At 45.4% G+C, this 13734-nt stretch overlaps 1 long non-coding RNA gene across 1 annotated transcript in view; it reads left to right on the top strand.

Moving 5' to 3' along the window:
• Positions 1-13734, top strand: part of LOC134969595 (uncharacterized) — a 272623-nt gene that overhangs the window by 192921 nt on the left and 65968 nt on the right. Inside the window, exon 2 of the long non-coding RNA XR_010189506.1 lies at positions 4212-4265. This is a non-coding gene — a long non-coding RNA (uncharacterized LOC134969595). The remainder of the gene's footprint in view (positions 1-4211; positions 4266-13734) is intronic.

Raw genomic sequence — 13734 nt, 5'->3', positions numbered from 1 at the left:
GCGATCGCACACTTGCAAAGCGAAAATACACTCCCCCGTGGGCGGCGACTATGCGTTTGCACGGCTGCAAAAAGTAGCTATGGGGAAATACGCCTCTGAAAGTATGTAATCTATTATATGGAAACTCGTTATCCATAAGATTAAAAACAAAAATAAAAAAACAAACAATAAAGCAATGCTAATAATGTGTATTTGTTTGTTTTTGCACAGACATGATAATGAAAAGTACTGCTACACAAATTACTGAGGATGGGGATACCTGGGTAGTATTTACAATGGGGTCATTTTTAATTAGGTAAATATTCCAGGTATTAGATACCACAGAATATCAAACAGGACTACTTCCAATGTTGTACAGTATGGCAGTACAGATGGTGGAGTGGTTAGCATTACTGTCTCACAGCACTGAGGTCATGGGTTTGATTCCCACCATGACCCCAACTGTGTGGAGTTTGTATATTCTCCGTGGGTTTCCTCCGGGTACTCCGGTTTCCTCCCACAATCCAAAAATATACTGGTAGGTTAATTGGCTCCCAACAAATTTACCTTAGCGTGAATGTATGTGCGTCTATATGTGGGAGGGAATATAGATTGTAAGCTCCACTGGGGCAGGGACTGATGTGAATGGCCAAATACTCTCTGTAAAGCGCTGCGGAATATGTGTGCGCTATATAAATAACTGGTAATAAATAAATAAATAAATAAATAATAATAGTTATTGGATGTACAGTAGTTGTTAGAAGACAAAATGTGATCCACGGTGTGATGTTTGCTTTCACAGTGAAAGATATACATGTCCTGGGGGTGTGTGGTTCATCAAATCGACAGTGTCTAGGTCGACAATGTTTAGGTCGACAGTCACTAGGTCGACATGGATGGAAGGTCGACAGGGTTTCTTCTAGGTCGACATGTGCTAGGTCGACAGGTCTAAAGGTCGACATGAAGATTTTTTTTGTGTGTCGTTTTCTTCGTAGAGTGACCGGGATCCCAAATTAGTGCACCGCGTCCCCTCGCATGGCTCGCTTCGCTCGCCATGCTTCGGGCATGGTGCCTTCACTCCGCTACCGCTTCGCTCGGCACACTTTACCGTTCCAATCGTAGTCCACGTGGATCGTTAAGTATGAAAAAAGTGAAAAACTCATGTCGACCTTTAGACCTGTCGACCTAGCACATGACGACCTAGAAACCCTGTCGACCTTCCATCCATGTCGACATAGTGACTGTCGACCTATAGTGGTCGACCTAAACATTGTCGACCTAGACACTGTCGATCTTCAGACCGGATCCCGTCCTGGGGTCGCAGTGTTACCGTGTCTCCACGCCCCACCTATACCATACTTGGACATACATGCATACCTCCCAACTTTCTTATGTCCTAAAGAGGGACACACGTGCGGCGAAGCCGTTCCCGCCCCCGAAAAGGGGGTGTGGCCTTCGAAAAGGGGGCGTGGCTTCATGGGAGGACCCTCAATCACTAGCCACGCCCCGTTTTCGTCACTGAGGGGGCATGCCCAGCGCTCTGTGAGCTGCTGGCATGCCCGCTCTCCTCCTGTCTCCCCTGAATAGACGCTGTGCGCATGCGCACAGCGTCTATTCACCGCTGCTCTGCTAAGCAGGGCAGCGAGAGACAGAGCCTCCCAACTGCTCCCCCCCACCAGGGCCGTCTTTTCGTATGGGCTCAATGGGCTCTTGCCCAAGGGCCCCAGGAGTATAAGGGCCCTAGGCTGATAGCTGAGAGTCCCCTCTTTCCAGGGGTACCAGATTTTTGAAAATCAGCCCTGGGGAACCAGAGATATCGGACTTCAAAGCAGTGGTCCCCATCCGAGCCTGTTAATTGCTCTTCCCAGCCAGATATCTCGGGCTCTGTATGACTTAGAGTTTTTCTGAGGGTACATTTCAAAATCTGTGACTCTCCACTTTCGGTGGACACTGGCAGCTTGTCTCTACTATGCCCAGAACCAGAGATATCAGCCTTCCAGCAGCTGGTTCCTGCTCCAGCTCCACATGCCTAATATGCAGTTCTATATATTTGTTGGTGGATTGCTCTGGTTCCTGAACTCTGATACCCAAGTCCCCAGAACCTCCTAACAGGTGGGACTCTGTAGTTTTTTTTATCCCATTCAAAGCTAAGGAACTTCAGATATCTGCAGTCAAGTAAGCTGCTCTCTCACCAGAAAATTATGAAAATTATGCCCACTCCACTATCTACCCCTCCCTTATGTATTAAACACCCCATATCACCCTTTAAGTCATGTACCGGGGCCCCTTCATTCAGCCCAATGCCTCCTTCTACAGTTTAGTGATCTCCCTCCTGCCCCATCTGTACAGTAAAGGAGTAATTAGCAGAAATGACTGCTCCAGGTCCTACATGCTGAGCGCAAGATAGAACACACCCTACCACCCGCGGGACATCAAAGCTGCCGCTGATAGCACCCCCCGCCCCTACCGCTGGAGGATGAGTAAGGGCCCCAGTGTGTTGCTGTGCCCAGGGGCCCACACTGCTGTTAAGACGGCCCTGCCCCCCACCACGGGACACTGCGGCCCACGGGTGGGACAGCGGGACAGTCCCCAAAAAACGGGACTGTCCCGCGAAAATCGGGACAGTTGGGAGGTATGATACGTGTCCTGGGAGGGGGCTGTGCTACCCAGTGTCTCCACACCCCGTATGTAACAAACTTGGACATACATGTCCTGGTGGCGCAGTGTTACCTTGTATCTCCATGCCCTGTGCCTGCACCATACTTGGCCATGAATGAGCCTGATCTGCCTTTCAGAGTTCAGTACTTGATACTTGCAGCAGAAAATAAGGTGCAACTTAGGTGTATGCGCAGTGTGATGATATTTACATGAAGAGCAAAGTTATGACTCAAGAGAGTACTAGGGTCCAATGCTACAACAGGCCCAATGTGTGCGTAATAAGCAGTGCAAATACAAAGTGTTCTTCATGGAACGGAATATCGCAGGCTGTTTCATCGCTTCATCCTTTACATTTCCAGATTTTGTCAAGAAACAAGCTTTGTATTTACTCCTCACTGCTGGGGAAATGCCAACGGTGCCTAATTCTATGGTCATTCTCCAACTTTTTTTGAGATTTGAACCTGGAATTCTGTTTTCAAAAGAAATATCCCCATTCTTCAATCCTGAACAACCGCACAGCACAAATCCCTTTATTTTGTGTACTATCTTTTATTCTTTACATTTCAAACTTTTTTACTTAAGTACAGGATATAAAACCCTGGAAATGACAATACAACCATTTGAGTAACTTGTCATACTGAGGATTGTAGTGCAAGAGGTCCGCCAACAAGATGTCTGACTGGTTTATAGCACAAAAGTGTCCTCGGAAATTATCTGGAAATGTTGGCTGGGGCACAATGCTGGCATAAAGCAAAATATACATTCTTTTTAGAATGCATTTATTTCCTCTTATTTCAGATGGGAAATTGTGACTCTTGGGATCATGGGAAACGGAGATGACAATGAAGGTTAGAAAAAAAATATCCATTGCCGGAGCAGTTTCTGGAAATATTCTTAGGCGTGATCCCGGTAGTGAAGATCTGTGATTTAAATTTCACCAAAAACTTTTTTCCCCTCCCAATTGTAGAAAATAGATAAAAAACTAAAAAAACAAATAAAAAGTCAGTGCTATTGACGGCAGTAACAATTTCCTGTATAGGGTGAAAGAAAAAAACTGCCCCTTAATAAATCTGCCACAAGATCTGAGAAGAAGCCAAGGCCATCTGCAGATTATGGTGGGTCCCAGCAGCTGGGTGCATGTATAAGGGACACTGCAGGTTAAAGCGAACTCATATTTCTTTGCTGTGAATAAACAGAAAGCTCGACTTTAGAAATGACAAACTGCCATGCGAGACACAATACAACTGAAAATCATATAATTGGGGTCAATCTCCCCTCACATGTGCTGGATCGTCTGTGTCTCTGCTGGATTAGAAAGTGAGACTGAAAGTAGAAATCTATCTACTTTCCAGAGTTTGCCTTTGAAGATGCAGCGCTTTATGTCATTTTACGAGCAGTTTATTTCGTGTTCAAGAGCCAAAAAATCTGTGTGATCTGGTTGAGCAGCTTCTTGTCTCTTATTATCGCCATCTATTTTTAGCTGTGATAAGCCTCACCGGAGGTGAGAAGCCCTGCTGGGGGACATTAAAAAGTTTTCTTACTCCGCTTTAAAATAATTTTTCTTTTTGTCCTAGACATTATCCCTGGATTGCTGGTTCCTCCTGCCTGCGTGGACGACCCATTATCAGGTAAGAAAAAAGCAGATTTATCATTTTCAGCCTTCCTCCAACTGAGTTTAAGAGACCGTAAAATCTTCCCATGTCTCCATGCAATGACAATGGTCTACTGCACAGGTTCTCAAACTCGGTCCTCAGGACCCCACACAGTGCATGTTTTGCAGGTAACCCAGCAGGTGCACAGGTGTATTAATTACTCACTGACACATTTTAAAAGGTCCGCAGGTGGAGCTAATTATTTCACTTGTGATTCTGTGAGGAGACCTGCAAAACATGCACTGTGTGGGGTCCTGAGGACCGAGTTTGAGAACCTGTGGTCTACTGGGTAACAACACGGTCTCTTCCATTTTGGTGATGTAATATTTTGATGGAACTGTCTCAACGTTCCTTGTGGTAGATTTCACAGTTCCAGCGGTACAATGATACTATACTCAGGATGTTAGGAACTCCAGGTACAACTCAAGTGCCCATCCTACAGTTGGCAGCTCTGGCATTGCCCGTTAATGAACAGACAGTTTCTACCTGCTGCCAGTGTGACGTGCGCAGCATTACGAGTATATGATATACAGTATATGTGTAGCCACATATCTACCAAAGGAGCAGCCGAACAATCATATCTATCACAACAAGTATTATTAGATCATGGCTGATAGTTCTAGATCTAGCTGGCCCTATTGTCTGTGTATGAATGTCATTTTTTTTAATGATAAACTGTACATAAAAGGGCTAAAACAACAATCAGTTAAACTATTCAAACATTTTGTATAAACTCTGTCAGGATAAGCAGAATACTATGAACCTTAAATGGGCTACTATTACGGTGAGTGCTTCTGCCACCTAAGTTATTCATGCCACTCTTCAGAGGACAATGGGACTAGGGTGGTCATTCCGAGTTGATCGCTAGCTGCATTTGTTCGCTGTGCAGCGATGAGGCAAAAAAACTGCACTTCTGCGTATGCTTATGTGGCGCAATGCGCACGCGCGACGTACTATTACAACGAACTATGTAGTTTCACACAGGGTCTAGCGAAGCTTTTCAGTCGCACTGCTGGCCGCAGAGTGATTGATAGGAAGGGGGCATTTCTGGGTGTCAACTGTCCGTTTTCAGGGAGTGTTCAAAAAAATGCAGGCGTGGCTGGGCGAACGCACGGCGTGTTTGTGACATCAAACTGAACAGTCTGAAGTGATCGCAAGCGCTGAGTAGGTATTGACCTACTCTAAAACTGCACAAAAAAACTTTGCCGCCGCTCTGCGATCCTTTCGTTTGCACTTCTGCTAAGCTAAAATACACTCCCAGTGGGAGGCGGCATAGCGTTTGCACGGCTGCTAAAAACTGCTAGCGAGCGAACAACTCGGAATGACCACCAAAGCTGCTTCTTCCACTTGCAACATTAAAGCCAAACACAAGCTGCCAATTCAGGCAAGTTCTCTAAAAATTGGAAATGCAGCTCCCTCACGTGGGTGGTCTCAGAACTGGCAAGACCCTCGCCAGCTACAGTACTTCTCGGAAACTTATATCCCTTCTCCTCCTCTGGTATTGTCTCTGGACCCAGATTCCGTGGCGTGGCAAGCTCTGCACATGGATGTTTTCACTTTTCCGTGGGACATGGCAGAATTCAGACCTTGTGTCTGGGAACCAGACCTGATGCTACACGATAATAATACTACAGCTTTTCTCAGATGCGAGACGTCAAAACAAGCTTTTGAAGTTAAGAATTGGTTGGCTTAATGGTGCTGATAGATTATTTCCAAGTTATTTATTCTCTTTCTGGAGTTACTTTCCATAATTATACATGAAATTTTTCAACTAATTTAGTTAAAAACACAAAATGCATAGAATGTCAGTCCCGCCTGAGCAGCACATGTGTGAGGGATTATTATATAGTGTATTAAACAGAATATTGCTAGGTGTTTACACAGTAGACCATTGCAACAATAGCCTCTGCTCTTCTGGGAAGGCTTTTCTGCTATAACATGGAACATGGATACAGGTATCCTCATCCATTCAGCCACATAAGCATTAGTGAGGATGGCAGTCCCATTCACCCCGAGGGAGTTACATCATGTTGAGACTCGAGATCAGGGCTTTGTGTGTAGGTCTTCCACACCAGGAGTCAGAGAGTTGTGTGGGGCTACTTTGCCCCAATCTGTGAAGCTCCTGACACCAGGGGCGGATTGGGAACAAAAAGCGGCCCTGGAAAAATTTGTACTAGTGGCCCCACATGGGCAGCACCAGAGGTGTAAGGTCTAGCCATGGGCCATGGCAGCAGCACCCTCCCCCCAAGACTTTCCAGATAGTGGGCATGTCCAGCATCAAGGGGGAAGTTAAAAAGAAATAAAATAAAATAAAATTTAATTAAATAAAATTAAATATTATGAGCACATTATATGATACACCTTCAGAATTTAGGAAACTATATAATTCTTTAGAAAGATATATCTTCTTACTTATTACACCAACCGTATCCCAATCACTATTCACTTAATATTATATGTCAGCCAAGCAGGCAGACAGAGCATACACTAGATCACAGGTTCTCAAACTCGGTCCTCAGGACCCCACACAGTGCATGTTTTGCAGGTCTCTCACAGAATCACAAGTGAAATAATTAGCTCCACCTGTGGACCTTTTAAAATGTGTCAGTGAGTAATTAATACACCTGTGCACTTGCTGGGTTACCTGCAAAACATGCACTGTGTGGGGTCCTGAGGACCGAGTTTGAGAACCACTGCACTAGATCATCTGCAATCACAGGCTAAGTGGCAAAGTCATTTTCATATATGCAAATTATTTTGCATCTTATTCATTATGTCTATAAAAAGGACCACATGTCCTCAAACAAAACAGGCCCCGCGGGTGCATCGGCCCACCGGGAATCTTCCCTGTGAGCCCTATGGCCAATCCGCCTCTGCCTGACACAGTTCTTATCCTGACATTGCTTCAACAGGCAGATCGGTACTTCGTAGCGGTGGCTGCCACCGAGGACAGACAATTTTTACACGTGTCAGCAATGGACAGTCCAAGCTTGTGTAGCTTATGAGCGGTTATTGATCTGAGACAATTCTACTACATAACAGTACTTACAGCTAAGCTCTAGCAGACAGACACTTAACGAAACAACTTGTTGGAAAGCAGACACTGTGAAAGTCTTCTGTACAAACCATTCTCACTGCTAATGTTTGACTATGGACATGTCATGGCTGTAAGATTGATTTCATGCAATTGGAAACACAGGGGCAGATGTATTAACCTGGAAAAGGCTTAAGGAAGTGATAAATCAGTGATAAGTGCAAAGTGATAAACGCACCAGCCAATCAGCTCCAATATGTAAATTAACACTTAGGAGCTGATTGGCTGGTGCATTTATCACCTTGCACTTGTCACCGGTTTATCAATTACTTATGCCTTCTCCAGGTTAATACATCTGCCCCACACTTAGAAAGAGTCCAAATACTTTTGATAGAGATACTAAGCACTATTACACACAATGGGGCAGATGTATTAAGCCTGGAGAAGTGCTAAAGCAGTGATAAGTGGAAGGTGATAATGCACCAGCCAATCAGCTCCTAACTGTTCATTTACATATTGGAGCTGATTGGCTGATGCAGTATCACCTTGCATTTATCACTGCTTTATCACTTCTCCAGGCTTAATACATCTGCCCCAGTGGTTTTATCCGTCTGGGAAAAAAAAAAAATTTCCCCCGTGGACTGTTTGCAGTTAAACAGAGGAATACATGCTAGTTTTCAGGCGACACAAATACGGCACGGTCGTTATGTTCCAGCCGTAAAAAAACACTGCCAAGGACGGCTGCCGTTCCGTAAGATAGTGAACCACATGATATTATGCATGCTTTCACACACCACAGAATGTACAGTAGTTGTCCATTGATCTTCTACCCGTCCACAGTCTGCATTTTTTTTTTACACTACATTACACAATGCACAAAACTGTTGCTTGTGAAACCGACTGATCCATGAAAAAAACAAACACCTTTTTGTTCAGGATGGATAAAACTGTGTGTTATAGTCCCAAGATCGACAGTCACAATTTGCCAGTGTCCCCCAGCTGAATAGCCAAACTAGAATTGTATGCTTATATCAGAAGGTCTTGCTGTATATTATAATAGCCTTGTGTGTGTTCTAGACTAGTTCAGCGGTTACGATTATTGGATTATTTTGAGGTATTGGTCATCAGGTGGAGATCCACACAGTATAATAGTCTTCTACATGCACAGTCACGGGGTGGAATTCTGTACGTTATGCTGGTCACCGGATGTATTGTACTGAATGCTTGCCAGTGGTATATTTGATTGTATTAGCTGATTGAAATAGCAGATTTTCAAAAGGTCCACTAGCTATATAAAGGGCCCTACACACTTAGCGATTACGATTGTCGATATGAACGATAAATCGTTCATATCTTCCAGTGTGTATGCATCAACGATGAACGATGCGCGTCCCCGCAGTCGTTCATCGTTGATCTATCCTCGTTTATACATGCAAGTCAATTTGTACAATATAGATGTATGTACTGTCATATCGTCCAAACTGGCCATCAATATCGTCCAGTGTATAGGCAAACATCGTGATGAAAAAAAAGAAACGACCAACGATAATATCGTTGGTCAGTAAAATCGCTAAGTGTGTAGGGCCGTTAAGACTGCCTAGCCACGCCCACAACATAGCAAGCCAAGGTGCCCACTGAGTGGACACTTGAGAACTGTACCAGGATGTGAAGTTTAGCTGGAAAAACGGATAGCGGTGAGCTGATTAATTCACCCGGACACTGCTACTATTGCGCCACTCTTCACCCAGAATAACCCCTTTTCCACTAGCTTTAAAAACATGGGTAAATGCGCGGGGGCGCGCATTTACCCGTATTTTTTCCTAGTGGAAATGGCCCCCCCTGCAAATTCCCGGATCAAGTGATCCGGGGGAATCCTACCCGGGTAGCTTGCCAGGTTGAACACGTGTTCAACCCGGTAAGCTGTGTAGTGTGGACGGAAGCAGTGTCGAGGCGACACGGCTCCTGTTCACAGTGAATGGAAGGGCGGCGCTGGGAGATCATGTGATCTCCCAGCGCCGCCCCTGCCTCGTCACTAGCAGCGTCACAAACCTGGCAATATGCCAGGTTGGTGAGCGCTGTGGGAAAGGGGGCTGTAGCACAGGTCGCAGCCGTGTCAGGCTCCCGGCTGCAACCCGTGCTACAGGTGGAAAAGGGGTATCAGTCTTACAGTTCTGTAGTGGAAAAAGATGCAGCAGTTTCGGGGTTAGAAGTACAAAGTGCAGCTGCCAGGGAGACGGTGTTTTTTCCTTGTTTCTTCCGCTCCTGCTCGACACCCACGTGCTGTCATTAAATTGCTTTAGCTGGAAATAAACTGAACAAGTGTCAGAATATCCAGGAGCTGCGGTATGTCCTACAAACAATGTTCCCTCGCAGAGCGTGCCGCACACACTCGCTCTGTGTATCACTGCTTTGGCTACAGTCAGTGATGCATTATCCGATGAGTCAAACATTTCACTCCACAGAGCCCGTTCCCAGTGTCAGCCTAATGGTCTGGAACTGTAAGAACGAGGCCGTGGAAAATGGAATATTTTACAGGGAGAGTCATTGGATTAGCCCAATTTATGTCAGATGGGTACTTTACAAATTGAGCAAGAATCGGGAATATAATTGAAGCTTACAGAATTGTTGCAATCATCAAAATCGCCTTTCACACACAATATAGTAGTCAGCTATCATTTAAATATTAATAGTGTTATCCCCACGGATCGGACATGCCCTGTGTCAGGAGCACATCTTGTTAAAATTAATCATATGATCAAATAATTTTGTGGTGTAGGAAACACAAATCATTTTTGTAAACTGGGTGTAAAGTTTTGTAAATCGAATGACATAAAATTTCCTCTCCAGAATCAATTGTGAAGCCATTAGTCAGTTGTCAATTAGAGTTAATATTTAAAAAATAAACACAAAACATAATATTTAAACATAAAAAAAACCTCTGTGACAGAAAATAATATAGTGCGTTTATAGAATAAGTTAAAAGCAGTTTAAACCAGCAAGAACAGAATAGGTGTATTGAACAGTGTGACTGCTTGCAGAATGCTGGAAATCATTGTGTAATCATCAAATCAACTCCACTACAGATAGTGGTGGTCATTCCGAGTTGTTCGCTAGCTGCTTTTGGACGCTGTGCAGCGATGAGGCAAAAAAACGGCACTTCTGCGTATGCGGCGCAATGCACACGCGCGACGTACTATTGCAACGAATGATGTAGTTTCACACAGGGTCTAGCGAAGCTTTTCAGTCGCACAGGCAGCCGCAGAGTGATTGACATGAAGTGGGCGTTTCTGGGTGTCAACTGACCGTTTTCAGGGAGTGTTCGGAAAAATGCAGGCGTGACAGAAAAAAGCAGGCGTGGCTGGGCGAACGCAGGACGTGTTTGTGACGTCAAAACAGGAACTGAACAGTCTGAAGTGATCGCAGGCGCTGAGTAGGTTTTGTGCTACTCTGAAACTGCACAAAAAAACTTTGTAGCCGTTTTGCGATCCTTTCGTTCGCACTTCTGCTAAGCTAACATACACTCCTAGTGGGAGGCGGCATAGCGTTTGTACGGCTGCTAAGAACGGCTAGCGAGCGATCAACTCGGAATGACCACCAGTGTGTGTATGACACTGTGATTCTGTTTGGGGAAATACCACTAGTTTCAACGAAAGCGAGACATCAATGCAATTATTTCGGCTGGCATATGGGTCGATCGGCAGGTCGGCTATATAAACACACAGATCAGCAACTTGTCGGCTGTGTTGCAGGGTCGACGTGATATGTCTGTAATTCATTCACAAACATATCTTCTGAACACAGGAACAGATGCACTACGCAACATGTCGTTCATTGGCTGGTTGAAAGACATAACGCAGACCCATGTTCCCAGCCTTACACCCATAAAGGGCATAGGGGGTAATTCCAAGTTGATCGCAGCAGGATATTTTTTAGCAGTTGGGCAAAACCATGTGCACTGCAGGGGGGGCAGATATAACATTTGCAGAGAGAGTTAGATTTGGGTGGGTTATTTTGTTTCTGTGCAGGGTAAATACTGGCTGCTTTATTTTTACACTGCAATTTAGAGTGCAGATTGAACTCACGACACCCAAATCTATCTCTCTCTGCACATGTTATATCTGCCCCCCCTGCAGTGCACATGGTTTTGCCCAACTGCTAAAAAATTTCCTGCTGCGATCAATTTGGAATTACCCCCATAGTTCAGAGATGGACGCTAACTGCACACAATACCTATGTTTGCACAGTTGAGCAATGATTTGTACATGCAGAAAATATTATGGAAACTCTCACGGCTCATGCGTTACCCTGAGTGTACACACAAATGCGGTATTGCTTATGGAATGTCGGAGCAGGTACCAGAATGGTCTGAAGGGAACGCATAAGCAAGCAGGCTGCTTTCTCAGGCGCATAACCACTTCCATAGAGGCTATACTCTATGGAGACACTGTGCCTGCCATAAGCCGTAACACGTGTCAGTGGTGAATGCGATGGTGCAACCGTCTCGAACCACCGCCATGTGCACACGCTAGTAGTACACAAGGGGTAGGCGACTTCAGCAACACAACGGCACTCACTGATGTGAATGAGTAAATATTCTCTATATGATGCTGTAGAATATGTGTGCTCTATAGACGTAACTGTTAAAAAGAATGATACTTTAACAAACCAAGAGCTGGATTAAGGCTTTGGGGGACCCGGGGCACATAAAGTGTAACATTTGGGATGGAGGGATTGGACTCCTATTTGCATGTTTTCGGCGCGCACATGAAACGGAGGTTTGGTCACATTTCACACCCCCATTTTATGTCACACTGGGGTCTTGCACATCGCTTCCCCAGCATCATGCACACACCAGTTGCCCAGCATCATGCACACACCAGTTGCCCAGCATCATGCACACACCAGTTGCCCAGCAACATGCACACACCAGTTGCCCAGCAACATGCACACACCAGTTGCCCAGCATCATGCACACACCAGTTGCCCAGCATCAGGCACACACCAGTTGCCCAGCATCATGCACACACCAGTTGCCCAGCAACATGCACACACCAGTTGGCCAGCAACATGCACACACCAGTTAAGAGTTTCCTCCCTACTTTTCCTTCGAAGAGCAGGACTGTGTCAACAACATCTAGATGGTTGGGAGTATGCATACATAGAGTCACCCAGCTATACACATGCTGTACATACTGTCTGACACACACACACACACACACACACACACACACACACACACACACACACACACACACACACACACAGTCTGCTCTGCAGCTGCTCCTTCACTGTCTCTCATGCTGCTGCCTCTGAGGACTGTACAGTCAGTACTGTGTAGCCCCGCCCCCTGCTGGGACTCCACCTCCCTCTCATCTTCTCCAGCTTGCAGTGTGGTCCTGCTCTGCACAAAGGGGGTCATTCCGAGTTGATCGCTAGCTGCCGTTGTTCGCAGTGCAGCGATCAGGCTAAAAATCGGCACTTCTGCGCATGCGGTGCAATGTGCACGCTCGACGTACTTTCACAAAGCTGATGCAGTTTCACACAAGGTCTAGCGACGCTTTTCAGTCGCACTGCTGGCCGCAGAGTGATTGACAGGAAGTGGGTGATTCTGGGTGGTAACTGACCGTTTTCGGGGAGTGTGTGTAAAAACGCAGGTGTGTCAGATACAAACGCTGGCTTGCCTAGGGAAACGCAGGCGTGGCTGGCCGAACGCAGGGCGTGTTTGTGACGTCAAAACAGGAACTAAATAGTGTGAAGTGATCGCTAGCTAGGAGTAGGTCTGGAGCTGCTCAGAAACAGCACAATCTTTTTTTGTAGCAGCGCTGCGATCCTTTCGTTCGCACTTCTGCTAAGCTAAGATACACTCCCAGAGGGCGGCGGCTTAGCGTTTGCACGGCTGCTAAAAGCAGCTAGTGAGCGAACAACTCGGAATGAGGGCCAAAGTACATTTTTAAAAATGCCAACTTTTTTTGCATCAAGATTAAGTTTATTTTGTGACACAAACAATTATGCAGGTTTATTTTTAATGAGAAAAAATAATAAAAATAAATAAAGCTGAAAAACAGCACCACAATATCTTTATGTGATGCAGCTTCCTCCATGTAGAACTATGGGGGTAATTCCAAGTTGATCGCAGCAGGAATTCTGTTAGCAATTGGGCAAAACCATGTGCACTCATGCACTGCAGGGGAGGCAGATATAACATGTGCAGAGAGAGTTATATTTGGGTGTGGTGTGTTCAATCTGCAATCTAGTTTGCAGTGTAAAAATAAAGCAGCCAGTATTTACCCTGCACAGAAACAAAATAACCCACCCAAATCTAACTCTTTCTGCACATGTTATATCTGCGCTCCCCTGCAGTGCACATGGTTTTGCCCAACTGCTAAAAAAATTCCTGCTGTGATCAACTTG

The sequence above is a fragment of the Pseudophryne corroboree genome, chromosome 11 (genome assembly GCF_028390025.1).
Source record: "Pseudophryne corroboree isolate aPseCor3 chromosome 11, aPseCor3.hap2, whole genome shotgun sequence".
NCBI classification, from domain to species: domain Eukaryota; kingdom Metazoa; phylum Chordata; class Amphibia; order Anura; family Myobatrachidae; genus Pseudophryne; species Pseudophryne corroboree.
Note: the sequence above shows the minus strand (reverse complement) of the source record. Positions and strands in the feature narration are given on the sequence as shown.